The 13,336-nt window shown below is 42.2% G+C and overlaps 1 pseudogene; it reads right to left on the minus strand.

Moving 5' to 3' along the window:
* Positions 1-3,261: 3,261 nt before the first annotated feature.
* The window catches only part of LOC120838888, a 16,046-nt pseudogene continuing 5,971 nt past the window's right edge, over positions 3,262-13,336 (minus strand).

A 13,336-nucleotide genomic window follows, 5' to 3' on the forward strand; every position in this document is an offset into this window, starting at 1 on the left:
TATGATATTCCTCATATGGCTGTTGGTCTTATTCGTCTTTTGTGTTTGTGGCGTTTTTTTTTTTGTTTTTGCTTTTGTTTTTTCGCCGACACCTTTTTTTGCATAAAATAGGTTCGTATTCAACTTGCCCTCGGGGATATTGTTTATGGATATGGTGTCTTAGCGCGCTAAACCCACGGACCACTTACCACGAAAATTCAATGCTTTGTCTGGCCATTTTTTTTTTCTTCTTGCTCAGGAAGGTGTCTTTTTGCACCCTACTATTTTGAATACATTGCGTGTGAACCCTAAAAAACTTCAAAGTACGAGTGACTGCTGAAATTCGCTGTTTAAAGTCGTTTATGCTATGTTAAGGTATAGAATTCGATAATATCGGTACGTTTGTTTATTTTTTCTTTATGTCACAACTACAGCTCACAACCACGCTCCACCTTAAATAATATGTGACGCTTTTGGCAATTTTGATAGTTTACTAGAGCGGTAGGTCTCAGATCCAGTCAGAGGACGTTTTGGGAAATTTTTGCGTCATTTCGTTGGGTAGGCACACCCACAAGGCTGTTGAGTCTCCTCCATTTTTATACTTATTTACCGCTTCCTAAAGGCCACTGTGCGAATATATTGCGATAACAGGATAATTTAAAACCACGCAGTCCATCATTCAGTACAATTTATATTTCTAAGCTGACTCGGAGATCTAAAAGAAAAAGGCTCATGGCTTTCTTTGGGTCATCAACTAACGGCCAAAACGTAACCTTGACGCCTTTCTGACTTTTTCGTCAGGTTGATTACCTTCCTGCAACAGTAAAATGAACTCAAGTAGCCAATGGTGACGTAGAAGCTTAGAGAACGCAGAGCGCCTGGTCAGCATCGTATATGTTGAATGCACGCGCTTCCCGCTGCTGGAAACTAGCAGAGAAATATGTTTTGTACTGCGCTTATGATAGAGACTTGAATGCTACAAATGAACTAGACCAGCGCGTGTTATGAATATCCCAGAGCCCAGTAATACTGCGCTACGGGGAATCGTTTTCAACCAACCTCCACGTTGATTATTGCAAGGACGCCCATGCATGGGGTACAGCCAATACATGAGGAGAAAATCATAATGTCGTAATCCTCAAATATCATGAAGACAATCCACCGGAATCATATAGATGTTTCCGGTGGATTGTCTTTATGATTTAAAAATAAATTGTCCGCCGCAACATCAGATTTATTTGGATTAATTATGCTTTTGTTGCTAGTTGTTTCCAAGTTCAAAGAAGGTGCACGTCGTCCCTCGTCCCACCTGCGTGTTATACTTTGGGTGTTCCTCGACGCAGCCAACACAATCTTCAGTCTACATTACTTTGTTTTTCAGAGACTTTTAAAACTTGAAGCTGAAAGAAAGAGCGTTTTACTCGTATTTCTTGCAGTGTAGAAATATTATGAACACGTAATCGTAACGTTTCATATCGCTTAACTGTTCACTTTTTTTTATTGTCTTTCGAACGCAAACATTCCTGCGCTAATATATATGCGGCATTCATTGAAAACAAAAAGCGAAACCTATGAACAAATTCAGTTTCTCCGCTAGAATTAGCGGAAACATTTATGTCATATGACCTCAACAGCAATTCAATTTCCCGCTAAATTAAGCGGGGAAATTGACGCCGCATGACTTGTTGTCACGTCACCTATATGAACAAATTCAGTTTCTCCGCTAGATTTAGCGGGAAAATCGGCATCACGTAGCCTCAACAGCAATTCAATTCCCCGCTAAATTTAACGAGAAAATTGACGTCATGTGACCTCAACACCAATTCGGTTTCCGCGCTATATTTACGCGAGGAAAATGACGTCGCATGACTAAATGTAACGTCACCTATGAACAAACTCAGCTTCTGCGCTAGATGTAGGGGGAAAATTGACATCACGTGACCTCAACTGCTATTCAATTCTCCTCTAAATGTAGCGGGATAATTGACGTCATGTGACTTCAGCATTAATTCAGTTTCCCCGTTGAATTTAGTGCGGAAAATGACGTGACATGACTTGTGGTCACATCAGCTATGAACGAATTGAGCTTCTCCGCTACATGTAGCAGGAAAATTGACGTCACGTGTGGAAGAGGAGAAGGGGAAGTTACAAAGGAGGAGGGAGGAGGGGAGAGGAGAAAAAGAGGGGAGTAGGAAGAAAGGGGGAGTACCGTGTACGGGAGAAGACGAGGGGAGAGGAGGAGGATGGAAGGAGGAGGAGAAGGGGAGGAGGAGAGGGTTCAAAGGAGGAGGAGGGACATACCCTCCCCCATACCCTCCCCTTCTCCTCAAGAGCTGCGCTCAAATTTTGCGTTAAAGAGATTTGTAAACGTCTTTCATTTTTTTCTGCGGTCAAAGTATTTGCAGATTTTTACAAGCCACAAAAAATGGGTATCATATATGTTACACTCTTTTTTTTATTTTTAGTGTGCCTTTGATGACCCACTACATTCATTTTATGTGGTGGTTGTGTCTAAACCATAGAGAACCGCACGTGACCACGGAGAAGTGTGTGAGCGCGACTCAGACCGGCCAGTTCTCGATCGGCGGTTTTCGGGCGGTAAGAAAACGAATTTCGAGCCGCAAGTTGTGTTCTGGGTAATTGGGCTCTCATATATCGTGTACAAAGAAAAACCTTAGCGAGCACGAATACCCTGCCAGTGTCCCTTTAAGTTTCGCTATAACCACATTTTCTCAGAATTTGCGATTTAAAACTATTGCGCAAAATTCGTAACCCAAAGACATTATATACTCCACGAGAAAAGAAAGAAAAAAAAGTCACGACTTGCCACTTTTAGTGGTAATTTGTTGTGCGCGCGGTATAGTTCCGTTGCCCAGACTTTCCAAAATTAGCGAAATGTCAAGCCCGTAAGAATTATGCCGTTTACGCTGTTTAATTCGCGGCGTCTTACAATTATTTTCCGTTTCACTCCAGAATGAACCGAAGAACACGCTAGGAGAAGCCGAAGCCAATCCAGTGCGACCTGACTGTCAAGTGACCTTTTGGAGGGGCGCAGCGCATTGGGACGGGATGTGTCTAGATACGACCTACAAGCTAACTTGGACGGCATGGCACGTAGACTCCGCCGCGGTCCAACAAGGTCAAACGGAGTGCAGTTTCTGTGAAAACTGCAGAAGCTTTTTTGAGTGGTATATTTAAATTTATTTTGATTGTTGGGCGGTCAAGCTTTTATTGCTCTTTGAGTTCTACACAAAGGGTGGCTAAATTTATAAAAAAAAGTCATCATCCGTGTCCGGGGTTCGAGGTATATTCGGAGTGTTTCAGATGAAAGACGTAGGACCACTGCTTCTTGGTGAACCAGCTATAGCTGTTGTCAAATGTGAATATATCTGAGGATAAAACAAAGCATATATGTGAGTTTTATAGTTTTCAACGACAAGAAAATACGATCGAATATGCGTACAGGCCCGAATAAGCAAAATAAAATAAAACAAATCTAGTGCTGAACACAAATACAATACATTCTAACAAAATTGTGCATAAAAAGGTAATTAATTTAAAAAGTAATGAAATATAAAGTACAAATACAAAAATTGAAGGTTTATCCTAGGTAAATACTCTTCTATGTAAGTTTTATTTCCCTTTTTTGACAACTGCCACCTCAATTTAACCTTGAAAAAAAACGTCATGGCTAAAGAACAGTAGAGTAAATGTTACAACAATTAAGGTCATAGAAAACAAATGAAACCTTTAGGTATATTAGTTATTTGATGTAACACAAGAATGTACTCAGTCAGGAAAGACAGTGCATTTTTGTTATATAAGTTGAATGCGAGCTCATTTGAAAAGATGCATTGAGACTTCTAGCCCTTCTGAAGTGACAAAAGTATTTAAAGCAAGATGTCATTAATGCGGTACAAAAATAAAAACAACCTCTAACCAAAATCCCGCGCGTTCCCTGATTTCTTTTTCTTTTTAGGATTATTTTTTGCGGAACTTTGCCAAGATGCGTGGTCTTTGTATGTGACTCACATCGCGTCAAAGGGAGCCCCATGTGTATTTAATTACACTTGTATTTTAAACTCGCACTTTTAAGTACTTAAATACGATGGACAGATACATTTATTTATGTGTTATTAGATAACATTTATTCACAAAACAAATTCTTCCGTACATGCATAATGAGCCACAGTGCAGTTGTTCTTTTTTTTTTCTCCGACTTAAATTATTTCTCCGATCCCGAGCCGTTGCGGGACCAGAAGCCTTGAACGCTGCAACCGACAAAGCTCCTGCAATTTAGTTCACAACTCGTGTGGATTTGGGATGCCACAGCCGTCATATCGCCGCCTCGCCAAATTTCATATTATGGTCACTGCGACACGAGCGCATCAGGAGAGCTTGGTAGAGCTGGCTCAGCCGGGTTACGCTCTGGGTGACTGATGCGTTTTATGAACCTCCTAGAAGATGTTGCCTTCTTTCTTCTTTTATTTTACATTATTGAAGAATTTCGAGCTTAAGCTTTCATACTGCCAAATTCAAAATGGCCTTTCATGCTAAACTTCGTGTTTTTACGCTGTTGTGAGCTTTTGTAGAATGTTTTCTTAAGAATTAAAAAAAAATTGTTAAGGATTTTTTCCTTTTCGACATTAGAGCCGCCATAGCTTGTGTAATTACTTCGATATTCGTTGTCCGTTTTGTGTTCACCGTGCAACTGTTTAAAACCAGCATACCCCTAAAGTTTGAATAACTTTTTTTTTGTTTTTTTGTGGCTTTTGCAAGAGATGATAAACTAGCTTAAACATATACCATTGCTGTACATTTTTTTTAACTTCAGAAGTAGCGTGCTTCAGAGGTACGAAAAACGTATCTTAGAGCTTGTATTACATAATTTTAATTAAATCGTTTATTTATTTCTTGCTGTTTTTTTAAGAGTTGATAAACTTCTAGATTAAGCAAATACCATTGCTGCATACTGTTTTATGTTTTGAGCTTTAGGGGATATGAACCCCGTCAGACAGCAATCCCTTTTGTCCCAGCCTCCCTCCCCGCGGCATTGCCCTTAAAAATCAAAATAAATAAATACAAGACATTGACGCCGCCTATTCCTTTACATTATACCACTCAATGAGGAAAACAGCAGGGGTATTGGAAGTAAATGGTAATTGTGTTCTTGATTGGGAGCTGTACGGTACCTTTCATGGCCTACCTATGTTAAGTAAAAATGAATGCAAATGCTAAGGCTTAAAGCAACATCATTCACGAACGCTGAGCAAGTAGCGAAAAGCACAGTCCAAAATGAACCTAAAATTTTATTAAACGTTTCGCTTTTTGTTTCGTTTTAAGTGTTCGAAGCTCAGCGTTGCTAAACAAGGCTGTTATCTTGGCAAATATTCACGAATTGTTAGCGGTCTAAGTCTAATGAAAAAATTAAAAAGAAACATAGACATCAAAATTAATTTAAAAAAAATACAGGACTGCCCGTCGAGCATGCCTATTCTTAGGTTCTAGCCTTTTTTTAAGACTCCCGTCTTGCCTGCGCAGCTTGCATGAGAGTGGGCTAATAATAAATTCTGAGTTTCAAACATTCTTTCAGAACTATTGTTTCTTTTTACTCTCGTATCTACATGCTTTCTTAGGAAGCGGTACAAATAAGAGTGCTCCGTAGGCCTTTGTGCAGTCGTCATCTCAATACTTTGTTGCTTTTTCATCACAATTTTAAACCACATGCGGGAAGTTAGCAGCTAGGTGAAGCAAAACAAACGTGTGTTAAGATAGCTCTAATATGTATAAAATTTAAAGGAGAAATAAGCCCTCACATGTTCCAGGCTCAGGGCAGCAAACTTCTCCACTCTCAGCGACCTGGTCACACTTCACCCTGCTGAGAGGCAAGAGCTCCTTGGAAATTCCGTTTTCCCCAGAGACATATGCGATTCCGAAGCCCAAGTCGTGGCCAGGATCGGTCTGGAACCTCCACTGCAGCCTGGTGCCGGCCCGTTCAACCCTCACGGGAGCAACCATCTTATTTCCCCATTCCAGGAAGCATGTGGTGGCCTCAGGATCAGCAGACACTCTTGGACTGTTTCTCATGTATAGTTCCGAAGGTACCTCGCCTCATCGTCCTACCTGCGATGATATACAAAGTTGTATCAAAACGCAAAATATGAAAGTACTCTTTTAGGAATTTTTGAACACTTCTGAGGTTGACTCATCAAGAATAAGTTTATTAATTATTAATCATAAAAAAACGCAGGACTCGCAATACGGTTCAAGTGACTAGAACAAGGAACACGTATCCCAAAAAATTTCCTTAGACAATATTTTTAGTGCAATGGCTATGCCATAAAACGCAATTTAGCATAAGGTACGTATCTCCAATTCCTGCGCAGTAGCCAGTACCTCTATAATGACCTTCTCAGCTCTCACAGGCTGGAGTAGACTGACATTTGGAAAGTTCGTTGCAAACTTGTTATTGTGTACTAAAGTAGCCTTTTGTTCCATATATTATTTTGTTTAAGAGACAAATGATCTAAATAAAGCCATTAATGTCTGCAAAAAACTAACAACAAAAAAAACATAATACTTTGTTTTTTATTTGTTTTTAAAGCACGAGCTTTGTTTCTTAGGTTTAATAGCCCCAACAACTGTTGCGTCAGCCGAACACTGGCGCAAGATCCAGCCAAGTCAACCAAGCGGTGCGTCCACAACACCCACACATGGCTCGTGTTTTTCATCCCGTGACTTTAGATGTCAACTTAGCCACTAGGAGCGCGAAGATTGGATCGCCTCCTCAATATCGCTGCGCATACGCATATTTCACTACACTTTTAAGAGCGAGACACATGCGCGTCAAAACTGTCCGATCCGGCGTGCGAACTGTCGGGAAGATGGCTGCTCCGAATCGCCGCACAGGACGGTTCGCGACACATGGTTTCCGACGCGTCGTTGCGTCGCTCCGTTTAGCTCCGCCCAGTTTCGGGTGTCCCTCTACCAAATGGATGGATGGATACTAATGGCTATAGTTATAACGGGCGGTAGCTCGCGCCACCTAGCCTAAAAAACTAAAATACTTCCCTCCCCCTTGTTGGTTTTTCTGGCTTTAAAACAAACATAATATTTTTATTACCTTCTATTAAAGTGTGCGTGAGTGAAGATTTTCCGTGAGGCTATTTTTCTGCTCAAAATCACTTAATCGCGAAAGACCGCAGCGGACCTTAGAGCCATCCCAGCGAAACGAGCACTGCGTAAAAATCACGTGACTACGTACCGCGCACATAACTGCGTCTCTCCCGAAGCTCACATGACATTGGAATGGCTCGTAGCGTCCACTGCTGTCCATCCTAAGGTGAAGCGGAGTATATTCGGGTTTCGACGGGCTTGATCGGTCCCAGAAGGCAGGCTTGCTTTGGCGCTCGAAATCAGCAGCTCGTTTTGTGCGCGCGGGAAAACTCGATGGCGTCCGTTTCCTTCACAACCACGACCCGCCGCGCGTGACGCACAGCGCACCGCCACATCCGCTTCCCCGAACCACATGGCGCCTCCTCGCCCGATCGGTCCGAAAGTCACTTGACAACATCACCTTCGCCATCCGTGCTCATTGGCTGCGGCCACTGCGGCCTTCCGAAAATCGGACCGTGCGTGCGGCGATATCTGGCAAGTTGGACGCACGCGGGCGCCGCACGGAGCCCCCGTCCGACGCTCCGGTGCGACGAAAACCCTCGCCATCGGACGTCGTTCCGGCGGTTCGCACGTCGGATCGCATGGCTTTTTCGCGCATGTGTCGCGCGCTTCAGGCTTAACAACAATCTGAGATTGCGTATTCCATATAACTTTCTCGCACCCGCTGTTTCAGGTGTGTATGAGGCTTGCGTCAAGCATAAACCTGTAATGTAAAAAAGAAATGTTACGCTTGACCGTGCTTATAGAGACGAGGGGCACACAATCTGCTGTGATTGAGCTAGGCAGATGTCACCTGCTCACACGTCACGGTGTCATGACGTCAGGTGACGCGACACCATGACGTTGTGAGACATTACATGTGACACCATCGTGTGACATTGCGACGGTATACGTGACACTGCGACTTTACAGAGTTACGTGGTGGCATGTTGACATATAATGTCATGGTGTCACGTTATTTTATGGCGTCATGTGACGTATCGAAGTCACGTGACATCATGATGCCAGGTAAAGCTGTGGTGCTGTACAGTCCTTCGTGACAGTTTTTTGTGACTGTTCTTTGTGTCTATTCTTCGTGGCAAATCTTCATGAGGGTTCTCTCACAGAATTCGGCTAGTAAAACGCCTTTCGTGTTAAAAAAATATGTGCCATCCTTGCCAGGTAGGTGCACTCCTCATCTCCGTTAGGTCCCACCAAATCGCCTCCCCAGTGAGCGGGTAACTGCGAGGGATCCACATACTGAACCACCACCGGCTGCCAGTTTTTTGCAAGGGTTCATGCGAATTTAGGGAAAAGGTTGTCAATATGCATATCAAGGATTTTTGGTCATGGATGGCTGTAGTATTGAAAGGCTAGAGCAAGTCAGGCTTTTTTTAGGTTTTCTTTTGCACTACATGGTAAAATAGCTGGCCCGGTGAACTGTTGAGGGATATGAAAAAGTAGAGCTGCCAGGAACTATGATATTCTGTATCGATATGGCTTGATAAAAAAAAATAAAGCAATTGATGCGCAGCTGGAATATGTTTATGCCTCTTCAATGTGGAGCTCTAGTGTCAGATTTAGTGGAGAAATTAAATATATGGTTGGTGTTCATATGAAGGTCGCCTAACACTGTAGGGCTAATATGACCTCAGATTAGACTCAGTGCAGCGTCTGCCGTATGACTAAAATAGGCATGATGGAGCTGAGTGTTTTCGCGAAACATTACTGGTCCTTTTCAAATTCGCAGTGAAATTGCTTGAGGGAAATTCCCCTTCGAACTCGGGCTATCTGTACGCTTAGCCCCACTGAACCTAAATATTTTAAAGGAAGTTCCAGTGGCAGTCTTTGAATGCGATTATTAACTTCTCGATTTTAGCATCTTAAACGCCGATGCTTCTGATAAAAATGTGTTGTAACTCTATATTACAGCTATATTTAAGTTATCTGTTAAATACTGAATCATACTTTTTATAGTAGGTCTGCCTAGGTATCCTGACGTCGATAATTCGTTAGCAAAAAAATTATGGCTTCTGTCTGAAGTAGTTCTTTATTTATACGTGTTAAGAGTTGTGTGCGCTATGTTCTATGCTTTGATCATACTATTTGTATTAATTTAAAGAAAGTGGAAGCGACGTTTTCTCACAATGTCGTATGCTATGAAGCGATTAAGGAACGAGCTTCTAAATTTGTTTAGAAGATATTAAACTTGTTTCAGGGAGTGAAGTAGCTAGGGTTTGTTATTTGACACCACGGGACCTCACGTGATGTGATCTGATGTCACGATGTCAAGACGTGTGTTATGAGATGTGATCACGCGGCGTAACAATGTGAAGTGGAGATGTCACGTGACATATGTATATGTATTATAAGCCAGCTAAATTGTTTCGCTAAATTTAGTAAAACAAAAAAAACGCTTCCCGCGTGACCAATGACGTGTTAGAACACCTGAATTGACGTATAATTACACATCAGTTCGATCCCCCCCCCGCCCCCCCCCCCCCCCCCCCACCCTAAATTTAGCGTGGACATGCCCCCTAAATTTAGCGTGGACATGCGTGGACGGAGGGGTAAACTTCAGGTAGTAGGAGATTACGTTAAAAAGCCTTCCACCTTAAAAGAAAATTAATCTTATTCACTCGGGCATTTTGCGGGACGTGGTAAAATGTTCATAAAATCGAAACAAAACGTAATTCAAACATTTTGTTGGGTGAAGGACAGAGTAAGGTGAAGTGCGAATTCGAAGAGCTTTGTCGTAAAACTACACCTTGAAAACGTGCTGCCATGTGTCACGCAAACGATCAGTTCATAAATCGGTAGCAATGTATTGCAATGGATAGTTTCTCGTAACAATCATGTAGTCACGGTGGCAACATAACGCACAACACAATGTCGCTGGAAAGTACTCACCGCGCGAAAATATTTCTATCTTGTTCCTTGTATTCTCCGCGAGAAACGGCTGCACCAGCTTCCAGAATATTGGGAAGAAGCTGGGAGCTACTGAAAATGAACAATTGCCATATAAGAGTAATTTCTTACTTCTCATTATTTATCATATCCATTCGTATTGGTGATATGGAGTAGGCGCTTGAGCTTTATCATGAAAGTCCTGATGTAAATAAAAAATAACACGCTTTTTTATATAACATCCTATTCAATCTATGTAGCTTTTTTGCTGGCTATGTCTAAAATACGATATAAAGACGTCGCTCATCTCAGATATTTGTGTGATAAATATTGCAAAAGATAGTCAAGAAATTTTGGTGTAAACGACAAGACGGGTTCTGAAGTGATGCAGTTCTTGTTGAGTAAAACTGTAGATAAACTGCTGACTTATATAAAAGTTAGTTAAAAAGCTACACTTTCATCCTCTGTGCACAATATTTCTGAGGAAGAAGTGAGTATGTAAAAACTTTGATATGTTGCCGGCTCGTTTTTCAATCTAAGAACTCTTTCAGTGCATCTCAGAGTTCAGAACTGAAGCGATCAAAAACCAACGCTGATCTGTACATCTTTATGCAAACCCAACACGGCGTTAACTGTTTATTTCGTTCTTTGAGTAAACGAGTAGGTATTAAAATTATCCCGTATGTACAATCCCCTGGTGCCTACACTCACCATTGACGATCAGACATCGCTCAAGTATCTCCGGATAGTACTTCTCGTAAAGCGCCATTAGGTGTCGGACAAGGTCTATTACTGGGGAGAAAATGTCTTTATTATATTAAGATTGGTCACTCATATACCGCGTTAAGTTGGAAAGCCTACGTTGCAAACAGTAGACTTGCTTCAGCTGGAAGTTATCGTAATCAAATATGACAGTAATTGTCTCCACGACTCTTCTTAACTGAAAAGACGGTTTTGGATGAGAGAAATGTGAAGTTTTAGCAACTGTTGCTACTGCCGGTGGTATTCATCGGCATGCATATCCGCGTCTGCTGTTATTGGGCGTGTGCGGAGATCATAGACCCCGTTTTTATAATGTGGTTTTATACCATCAAGACTGGCATTTTCGGATGAGAATAAGTCAAGCTCACTTTGAGCCTGCGCTTATACAACAGCGAGTACAATCATGGTTATCAGAGAGTTGAAGACAACATCAATAGTAGCTATAAAAACAGAAACATGCACCAACAAAATATATAATTAGATATGGTCAATCCACAATGTAATAAATTAGGTGCTTGGTCAATGCTTTCTGGGGATATTTGAGAGGAACTTATGAAAAAGAACAACTGTCAGTTAAAAATGTCTTCGTTCCCGACAAGGGATATCGAATTCTAAAGGGAACACCGCCGAACTGAAAGCTTACCTTCTCGGTCTGCATCTTCATGTCTGCCATCATTACTTCAATAAGGTACGTGACATGCTTCCTATCGCTTCCATGGACACGGACTGGGCGATTCCTGTGTTGGAAAATAACAAGTTTTTCCCCGTGTCGTACGACGTTGATGTCTCGCGATATAAACGCTGGCTCTCGAAACTGGTCGTAAAACTGTTTCTCACTTCAGGAGAAGGATTAAAAACCAGAGCTGTTTATGAACTACTTGTCAATAATGTTCACCTTTCGGCTTCCCTCCACATTACGCGGAGATGCATTTAATGTAGTATTTAATGGTATTCGTACTAGGCTTCTAACAGTGAACCCAGACAAAACCGAGGCATTTAAATTTATATTTAAACCACGTGCTGATTTCCACCTTTCCAAAAACATGTTTAAACAATTGTCGGTCGTTCCCAATGTTCACTAGATATCGTACCTGCTCTGTGGCCATTCCTGACTGTTGCGGGTACCAAAGAAATGGCGTTCCACGTGTAATCTGTAAAAGGTCTGCCTGACGTTTCGCGTGTTTTCTGCGATACATTATTGGGATCATGCCACCATCACGAAGTTATGACGTAACCGGAATAGCAGCTCTCCCCGCGCATCGCTTTCGTTATCCTCCCTCCCTCCTCGACCTTTCACACGTCGCCGTGTTTGCATTTGAACGCTGTCTCGCGCCGCGTTAAGTTAAACGATCAATGGTTTTCGATGCGATTAGCAGGTTATATTATAACACTTAGAGGGTGATCAATAAGCTTTGCCTCCTAGGGTGTAATTTTCTTATTCAGCGATGGAATTTAAAGGGGTTAGATTCGAATGTAAGTTTGGAATCATTCAATATTTCATGGGTGCATAAATGGTAGCGAATGGGCACATAGCGAGGCGCGAGCAGAAGTTAGCCCGGTGGCATCCTCGCCGAGCGCATCCACCATCTCGGTCTGTGGAGAACACTGCCTGGCTGACCCCACGACAGCCAGGAAATCGGCAAGCAGCGAAGACGAAGGACTGTTCGACATTTTCGCGAAGAACAGGAGGTACGACCGGATGCGTAGAGACGCTCCGTTGCCCCGTTGCCGGAAGAGCCACCGAGTTGCACTCAGACCCTCGTCCGCCGCCTCGCGACAAACACTGTCCTATGACCGGCGCTGCGCCATAAGTTCTTTTCCGACGACCCCAACGAAGGAAAATGTCGCCGCTGCCGTACGCCCACGACCACCACTCATCAGATATGGCAAAATTACTTGCAAGAAGTAATTAAATTACATTACTAATTAGTTGACGTACAACCGCAAAGATGTAATTAAATTACATTACAAATTACCGCAGACTAAAAGTAATGACAGTACATTACAATTACTTTTCATAAGTAATGAAATTAATTTGACATTACTTCTTAATACTTTGAGACAGTAATTGTTGCTAGCTTTATTTACAGTATATGCACCAAAACTCGGATCCTCCTGTTTACACCGCAACACCCTTATTCGCCTCAAAGTGAACCATACTAACAGTTGTTTTGCTAGCGCACACGACATAAGTGTTAAACATAATGAGTAGCTACTCCTTTAGATGTCATGACATCCTGTAGCGCGCCGAGCTAGTCTTTCCTTTCTGTTATCGCAAGTCATGTTATCTGTTTCATCTGTATATATTTATGGTTGCACTAATAAACGGGGGATTCTCGGTCCCTCCCGACTGGCTGTCTGGTTGTTTGACAGATGTGACTCAAAAACAGTGGACTCACCGGTTTCTCTGTTTACTCAATGGTGAAGGTCCTTAGTTAAAAAATGACATGTTTCCGTTTTTTTTTTAAGAAGTTATAGATAGAAAAGGAAACGTGAAGCGTTTACCTTCCTCGCTTCGGACGCAATCTAATCC

Source organism: Ixodes scapularis, unplaced genomic scaffold, assembly GCF_016920785.2.
Source record: "Ixodes scapularis isolate PalLabHiFi unplaced genomic scaffold, ASM1692078v2 PGA_scaffold1__304_contigs__length_218370807, whole genome shotgun sequence".
NCBI classification, from domain to species: Eukaryota; Metazoa; Arthropoda; class Arachnida; order Ixodida; family Ixodidae; genus Ixodes; species Ixodes scapularis.